Source organism: Panulirus ornatus, chromosome 18, assembly GCF_036320965.1.
Source record: "Panulirus ornatus isolate Po-2019 chromosome 18, ASM3632096v1, whole genome shotgun sequence".
NCBI lineage: Eukaryota > Metazoa > Arthropoda > Malacostraca > Decapoda > Palinuridae > Panulirus > Panulirus ornatus.
In genome coordinates this window covers 28,439,797-28,448,995 of record NC_092241.1, presented here as the reverse complement: position 1 = coordinate 28,448,995, position 9,199 = coordinate 28,439,797, and the positions used below count along the sequence as shown (strand labels likewise).

The following is a 9,199-nucleotide window of genomic DNA, read 5'->3' as shown; positions in this document are numbered from 1 at the left end:
GTGACCAAGTGGGGCTTATTCTTTGTCAGTTCTTAGCGTTACCTCGCAAACGCAGGAAACAGCAATCAAATATACATATATACATATGATGAAATTTCATAGGTTGAAAATATAGTATCCTACGGAATTATGTAAGGCCAGCTCAAAGCCAGTTTGATTCTTGAAGTGATGAATGATACACACTATTACTATATAATGTTAGTAACAATGCAGGAAAGTCAAAATCATATCTCTGTTGAAAAGTAGAGTTTTCATTATCGAAAATTCTCATGAGTGAGGTGATATTTAGCTCACTATTTTACCGCGTTCAGTTCTCCTCCAAATTATCATGGCAACAAATCATACTGAGTTCCTTCCTCTAAGTTTTGGCCGTTTCATAACTGACCGCAACTGTGTTAAATGTGTAACATGCCATGTGTTATGAGAGGCCTTCAACTGTCAAAACATTGAAGTTTCCCCAACGTGACCCCCAGCGAGCTCACGACGAGGGACTAGAGGCTATAATGTAGCCAGATTGTGGCTGTCCGGACCTAGGCCAAGGTGGCTAGGAGCCGGATAGCGCCACCTGAATTGGATTTTCAGAGAGCATTCGTTAATTGTCCCGCATCAAAGATAAGAACAAAAGTTAAGTGACGTGGTATAGGTGGAAATGTACTTCACTGATTTGGAAACTGGTTGACTTGCCGTAAAACCAAGAGTAATGATGGACGGCCTTGCCTCAGAATGGTTATGCGTGATAAGTGGTGTGTTCTCTTTCTCATACATACCAGTCACATTGTTTGATAAGCTACAATGTAAAGCATCAAAATGTTGCAGACGATGATAAGCTGAAAAATAAGACTACAGCAGTAACTGAACCTCTCCAGGTGCAAGCTAACCTATTTAGACAAAGTGATGTACTGGGCTCACATGTGGCAAGTGAACTTATATATCACTACTGCAAAATTCTCGTTCTCTTCCACTAAGGCAAACAGCTTGGAAAGGACCCCACTGGTCGGATGCTGTTACGAGGACGAATGACAGGTAGCGGCTTTAGGTAAAACCTGGAGCTTGGGGCAAAGATGTTGATAATTGTCATGAAGAATTAGCAAGATAATAGAATCATACTACATTACTGAGTAATGTTCAATAGATATTTGGCAAGGTTGGGTGAAGAGTGAAGGTGCACCCACACATATGGTAGATGCACATTGTAAATAAGTGATGACATGGTTGGCTGGCAAAAGAAACCACCCGTAGCTTAAAGAAACCTTGTAGCCATTCACTGCAGTTAATGAGAATAAAAGTCTCGTCGCATATCTATATCGCATTGCACAGATGTAAGTGACAGTTAAAATCTAGTTGTGTACGAATGACTGTTTTCGAGTGAATGTCAATTCTACGACAGGCAGAGTTGAAGACAGTAGCAGTGGTAGTTGACGCAGGGGAGTAGAAACGGCATTTTGAGAATAGTGGATAGTATTGCCGGCTTCTATTCGCTGTTGGTGGGGGTTGCACTAATGACCTGGGGGGGGGGGCGTACTGACTTCACACCCCTGGCTCTCGACGTAACTAATGGGTGATGGGAGGTGCTAACTGTGTGCGCGGACGACACCGGCACGTATCTCCTCTTACAATCATTTGATCCCCCTGGCTACACCTGCGCCACAATAGTCTGCCTAAGGGGTTGCCGCCAGCACTTAGAAGCTATGCAATTAACAGTCAGATGTTAAAATGCGAAGCCAATGTACCCTTCAAAACAGAAACGCCTGTAGGGTACGATCGAGAGAGAAAAAAAGCGAATAAAAAAGAGTGAACAGCAATAACAGTCTGCTGGTGTGACTCTTATAGTGCTTGCGTCTGGTGAAGTATCAGGGAAGTGTGTGAGGGGCCAGGGAACGGGTCGTGGGGGTGCAGGCATGGGCGGGGCACTGGGGCGGGGGTGGTGCGGTTCGGGCCGGGCGAAGGGGGCGGTCTGAGCAGCGTACTCCAGGGCGGCCGTGTGTGTGGACTCGCTCTCTTCCCACAGTTGCGTGGCAGCCGCTCGCTGGGCGAGTTGCCCTTTACGTTTGATCTTGCAGCCCCCACCAGACCGAGCCTGCCCGTGTCCCAGTGCCTCAGAGCTCGCTGGATAACTTGCTGGTAAGACCCGGCTCCTGGAAAACCTCTCGTCGTTAGGAGATAGAATAATAATAAAGAGAGTCTTGTCCACGTAATCTGAAAAAGGATACTTTGAAATGCACTCCAGAAAACGTATCATCCGAAACTGTTGGTTTAATAATTCTATGAGGTGTAAACTGTTGGTGTGTGTGTGTGTGTGATGGATGAGTAAGCTAACGAGATGTGATCCACCTCGGGATAAGTTCTCAGCAAGCAGTCAGTAGTCGTGTAGCACCAAGTGACTGTGGACACAACCCTCCAGTGAACTGGTTGCCAAAGTGATTGATCTCGTATAGTTAGTAACGCACGAGTGACCGAGGTGAGTCAGTGGATGTTTAACAAGGTTTTGGAAATATTCTACAGTTTGTGGAGGATAGGCAATATTGGAGGTACGGTTTTTGATGAGAGTTTGAGCCTTCCGTTGCTCTCCTTCTTCAGTATTTGAAAGTAGTTTCATTCCACTTTATTAAGGTGATTATTTGTAGGTTAATATCTAAGACGATATTGCGTTTGTTTCCTTAAGGTAGCATATTCGTCGAATACTCGGAGTTTGATGATTTCTTCAACACATCAACCTAAGAATTAAGTTCACCTTAATGGTTCGTATATGAGAGGTTAACACAGGTTACTATGTGAAGTCATGCAAAAGGTATCTTGGTTTCAATGCAAATTGTTTAATAACATTTACCTCATTTACAGCAAGCAGTCTGATTTTACTTAAGTCTTTGGAATAAGAACAAAATCAACGTTTGAGCAGTTTAATGTAACTGCACAATGATTGAAAACCCATAACTAAACGTCATTAATGGAATTTAACACCAAAACGTCAGTATTCACCAACTCTCGTTTGTCGTACCACCATGCATGAAGCATTCATGTCGATAAGGATACATGATTGGTTCACTGTGCCTTCGCCCTTCTATAGCCGCCAAATAAGGCAAGAACGTCGAGAAACCAGTATCAGGCTCATAAAATTCTATATTAGTAAACTAGTTCACCACTTTCTTTTGAAAAAAAATATACGATAACATTATCATAAGAAACGGTCCATATGGTTAATGTCCATATTAGATATTAATTGTATGTTAACATCTCGTATGAATTACTTTTAGCCAAACCCTACTCATCTCGGCACAAAAGTCCTCACTCTTTTCTGCCAAAGTTGTACTCTGTCTCACCAACAAAAAGAGGAAATAGAATAAGGAACAGAAAAAAGAATATCAAGCGAGGCATTCACAACGGAGTTATCGATAAACTGTCAACAGGAGAAACGATGGAGGTCCTTAGATGCCTGTGAGGAGACGAGCCGAGTGACATATGCCGACTGGTGACGTCAGGCACTAGGTCCACACTGAGGGTAGTCACAGAGGGAGACCATGATCCTACCCACTGCTACAGGATGAGAGTTTTACACTGGTGTCGCCCCGTCTCTTAACCATATATATATATATATATATATATATATATATATATATATATATATATATATATATCTTGTCTTTAATATATGTATGGTCACACACACACACACACACACACACACACACACACACACTAACTAACTTAAGCCAGGTACCCATTTATCGACCAAAGCCTGAGGAGAGGATGGTCATTTAGGCTGGGTGTAGACCGACTGCCACGCCCAGGATTCGAACCCATGCAGGTCCGAGATCCCAGCTGGTCCGTGCTAACTCATGGTTAGTAGCGGTAACCACTTCACCACGGAGGCCCTCCTACCCATGAGAACCAAGAATCTTGGGTGCTGTTGACTTTCCACCAGACTTATAAGACACCTAATCGTACTCAGTCCTATTTTCATTTACTCACAATGTGACTCGTAACCCATTAACTCGCACTCGTCCTCATTCCTAAGCACTTGCGCTCTTAAGTCTTTTTAAGTTTTCTCGTTACTGAGACTCCGACTCACGCTCACCTTCAGATGATAATGTTAATCATAATTCTTTCCCGCATGACCACATTACATTGGAAACAGTGATGATCTCTTTACCTAAAGAGATAGAAATACCCACCCTGGAGAACCCAGCACCTATTCACTGGTCACCTCCCACCCTGGAGATCCCAGCACTTATTCACTGGTCACCTCCCACCCTGGAGGACCCAGCACTTATTCACTGGTCACCTCCCACCCTAGAGGACCCAGCACCTATTCGCTGGTTACCTCCCACCCTGGAGGACTCAGCACCTGGCCACTGGTCGTCTTGGTAGGGAAGGGAGGAGGGGACGGGTCACGCCGGTGATAAACTCTGCGGGTAGAGTCCTCCGTTCCTGACAGCTTTCGTTCCCAGTTAAAGTATTTTACGAGCCACAACTGCATAGATGAGAATCTACATGTTGATTGTAATTCTATGTTGCTCTCTCTCTCTCTCTCTCTCTCTCTCTCTCTCTCTCTCTCTCTCTCTCTCTCTCTCTGTAGATATATATATATATATATATATATATATATATATATATATATATATATATATATATATATATATATATATATATATTTTTTTTTTTTTTTTATACCTCGTCGCTGTCTCCCGCGTTTGCGAGGTAGCGCAAGGAAACAGACGAAAGAAATGGCCCAACCCCCCCCCCCCCATACACATGTATATACATACGTCCACACACGCAAATATACATACCTACACAGCTTTCCATGGTTTACCCCGGACGCTTCACATGCCTTGATTCAATCCACTGACAGCACGTCAACCCCTGTATACCACATCGCTCCAATTCACTCTATTCCTTGCCCTCCTTTCACCCTCCTGCATGTTCAGGCCCCGATCACACAAAATCCTTTTCACTCCATCTTTCCACCTCCAATTTGGTCTCCCTCTTCTCCTCGTTCCCTCCACCTCCGACACATATATCCTCTTGGTCAATCTTTCCTCACTCATTCTCTCCATGTGCCCAAACCATTTCAAAACACCCTCTTCTGCTCTCTCAACCACGCTCTTTCTATTTCCACACATCTCTCTTACCCTTACGTTACTTACTCGATCAAACCACCTCACACCACACATTGTCCTCAAACATCTCATTTCCAGCACATCCATCCTCCTGCGAACAACTCTATCCATAGCCCACGCCTCGCAACCATACAACATTGTTGGAACCACTATTCCTTCAAACATACCCATTTTTGCTTTCCGGGATAATGTTCTCGACTTCCACACATTTTTCAAGGCTCCCAAAATTTTCGCCCCCTCCCCCACCCTATGATCCACTTCCGCTTCCATGGTTCCATCCGCTGACAGATCCACTCCCAGATATCTAAAACACTTCACTTCCTCCAGTTTTTCTCCATTCAAACTCACCTCCCAATTGACTTGACCCTCAACCCTACTGTACCTAATAACCTTGCTCTTATTCACATTTACTCTTAACTTTCTTCTTCCACACACTTTACCAAACTCCGTCACCAGCTTCTGCAGTTTCTCACATGAATCCGCCACCAGCGCTGTATCATCAGCGAACAACAACTGACTCACTTCCCAAGCTCTCTCATCCCCAACAGACTTCATACTTGCCCCTCTTTCCAAGACTCTTGCATTTACCTCCCTAACAACCCCATCCATAAACAAATTAAACAACCAAGGAGACATCACACACCCCTGCCGCAAACCTACATTCACTGAGAACCAATCACTTTCCTCTCTTCCTACACGTACACATGCCTTACATCCTCGATAAAAACCTTTCACTGCTTCTAACAACTTGCCTCCCACACCATATATTCTTAATACCTTCCACAGAGCATCTCTATCAACTCTATCATATGCCTTCTCCAGATCCATAAATGCTACATACAAATCCATTTGCTTTTCTAAGTATTTCTCACATACATTCTTCAAAGCAAACACCTGATCCACACATCCTCTACCACTTCTGAAACCACACTGCTCTTCCCCAATCTGATGCTCTGTACATGCCTTCATCCTCTCAATCAATACCCTCCCATATAATTTACCAGGAATATTCAACAAACTTATACCTCTATAATTTGAGCACTCACTCTTATCCCCTTTGCCTTTGTACAATGGCACTATGCACGCATTCCGCCAATCCTCAGGCACCTCACCATGAGTCATACACACATTAAATAACCTTACCAACCAGTTAATATATATATATATATATATATATATATATATATATATATATATATATATATATATATATATATATATATATATATATATATATATATATACGTATATATATACTACACACACACATATATGCCAATAAACTCAGAGCGTTATTACACGTTCGAAGACCGCAATTTTCAGTCAGTATTTATAAGTTTATCAGCTCACATCATCAAGGCTGATGTTGTCATCCTTAACTTTGTCCCCCAGCTGAAAAAAAAAGTAAAAAAAAACAAAAAGTACAAAAGGAAAATCAGTGGTAGGGTTCCCAAAAGCCACAGTGATAAAACTTCCCTTAAGTATAATAAGATACGTTGGCCGTCCACCACTTACAACAACCCATCCCATGACACTGGGGTTTATTAACTCTTCCACTCCCGTCCGCATGCGACCCTTTACTTCTTACCCGCACGGTACGCTCGCTGCCAAGCCCATCATCCCGTTAGGGTCGTGCCAACGCATCGAAGAGGTGAATCAACGAGACTCCCTCTCTCATCACAGTCTTTACCAGCATTTGTTGGTAATTAGGCGGCGATGACTGGGGGTGAGGCAGAGCAGCCCCGCGCACAAGGCGTGGGCGCTGGGGGGTGTGGAGGAAGGTGGGGAGGGTTTGGTGGTGGGGAGGAGGGTGGAGTTGAGGGGTGGGGAGGGTGTAAGGAGGGAGAGGACAGTGACAGGTCCAGGTGCGGCCGCTGCAGTCCACCTGCTCAGCTGCTGTAGCGGGGAGGAATATCCAAGGAAATTGAACCGGGCTCATAGAAAATGGGAAACGGGAGGGTGGGACAAACACCGTTTTCTTTAGAGTCATCTTATTGTTTTATCGTTTTTTTTTTTCTATGGTGATTGGAATTTAAGGATTAAAGGGTAAATAAGAAATAGGAGGAGATATACTGACAGGAGACGGGAGGGTGGGATAAACACCGTTTTCTTTAGAGTCATCTTATTGTTTTATCGGTTTTTTTTTGTATGGTGATTGGAATTAAAGGATTAAAGGGTAAATAAGAAATAGGAGGAGATATACTGACAGGAGACGCAGGTTACACCGTCTTACACAGTATACTCTGATTGTCTTCCCTCCGCGGGTCGTGGTGGTAATCGGATGTATTCCTTAACCGTCTCGTTCAGCTTTGATATCGCATACGTAAACCTGATCACACATTTTCCTCCTTGTACTAAGAGAATGAGCATGATAACTTTTATGCGTTTTCACCATATCCAGTGTGTGTGTGTGTGTGTGTGTGTGTGTGTGTGTGTGTGTGTAGGTTGTGGCGCTTACTGCGTACCTCCTTATCGTTAATTTTTCTTTATTGACGCCAGTGTCTCATCTCATGCGCCTCACTATATGTTTACTCCTGTAACGCTTCTTTCTCTTAATATGCCATTGAGTGAGAAACCTGTGTAACATCTCATCTCCTTGCATGGGACTTAGTGTGTACAGCATAACTCCTCTACCTCTTGCCCTCATGTGGTGCTTACTCCTTACCTCCTCCCTGTGTCCTGTCTCACATGGCACTCAGCACCAGGCACTTCTCTCGCGCCTTCTTCCCTTCAGTGGCACCTTAACCTCTTTATCATCTTTACTCTCAGACAGCAGCAGCAGTCACTGAGCATCTTCCTCACGCCTCCTCCCTTCGAAAGGCACTCGCTTTCAATTTCTGCATTTTCTTGGCCATAGGTTCCCAGAAATACTCTGAGGTACGACATTTTCCCAAGAACAGATGATTTAGGGCGACGGGAATGAATGACTTGTAACGATTGTTTATAAGCTGTGAGAATCGGATCTCAGGACAATAACGCAGCTATCGGGGTAATCTTAGTGGAGTTCTGCTACAGTCCCAAGGGACTAGGATCTACGTGCCCAAGTTTCCGCCTCCCATACTTAAGCGATACATTGTATCGTCGTCTATTGCAAGCTTGAGCGTATGATAGGGGTGTGGTTAACAACGAATATAGAAATTTGGTTCATTGTGATATAACAGACAGAAACCGAGATTTTCTGTGTGTCTGATATTACTCCTCGAATACAGACAGATCTTCCTGATTCCATCAATCGATCGCCTTTTGTAAAAGGTTAGTTATGGAACCCTGGCGAAGTCCTCAGTCACCCATAGGAACAATCAGTGATCCTTAAATTCTCCTTTTCCTGTCATTCAAACAGATATCTTTGAAGTGATTCATGGCACACTTAGCACTAACTCCTTCCCAGTCGAAGGATACACAGGGTTTGCACTTGGCAGTGTAATAACTGGAAAAAAAAAACTGATTGAATGCAAAAAAGAAATCGAAGTTCACATGCAAAAGTCTGATTGTTGGGGAATTTTCCCTCAATTCTTCCCATCTTCCTCCTTGAAACAGGTCGTCCATTCCCATCTACGTAGGGGGGTGTTTGAGGCGCAGTTTAGATGAAGGGGCGCGATATGGAGAGTAGAGGGAGGAATATCGGAGAATGGTGGTATTGGAGGTAGAGGATTCGAGGGTAGTGAGCCGTGGATAAAGGTATCAGAAGTGGAGAGACCGAGGAGACAGAGAAAGAAAATACACGAAGTAGCCAGCAGAATAGAGGGCCATGAATAGATTTAGTAGAGGTTTACAACACGCTGAGGGAAGATAGTGAATGTCAGGTGGAGAACAACAGGAGAAGGGGAGAGTTAAGTGAAGGTACCGTTGATGAAGGTTAGAAGAATAGATAATCAGAGATAATAGAAGAGAAATGCATAGGATAAGAAAATATACGGGAGACGTAAGACAGAAGAAGAGCAGGAGGAGTAAGAGCATATGATTATAACACTGGAAGTGACAGGCATGAGGAGAGGGAGCTTTGAATTGAGAAGAGAAGTGATTGCTACGATACAGGGGGTAGTTTAGAAGGTAGGGGTTGGGATGTATGGAGGTGCTGAAGA

At 43.8% G+C, this 9,199-nt stretch overlaps 1 protein-coding gene across 4 annotated transcripts in view; it reads left to right on the top strand.

Annotated features, from left to right (window-relative positions):
* The first annotated feature begins 2,014 nt into the window (after positions 1–2,014).
* The window catches only part of LOC139755017 (uncharacterized), a 116,058-nt gene continuing 108,873 nt past the window's right edge, over positions 2,015–9,199 (top strand). For all 4 annotated transcript variants that reach the window (XM_071672936.1, XM_071672937.1, XM_071672935.1 and 1 more), the window contains exon 1: positions 2,015–2,121. The gene's annotated coding sequence lies outside the window, so the exon portion shown is untranslated. The remainder of the gene's footprint in view (positions 2,122–9,199) is intronic.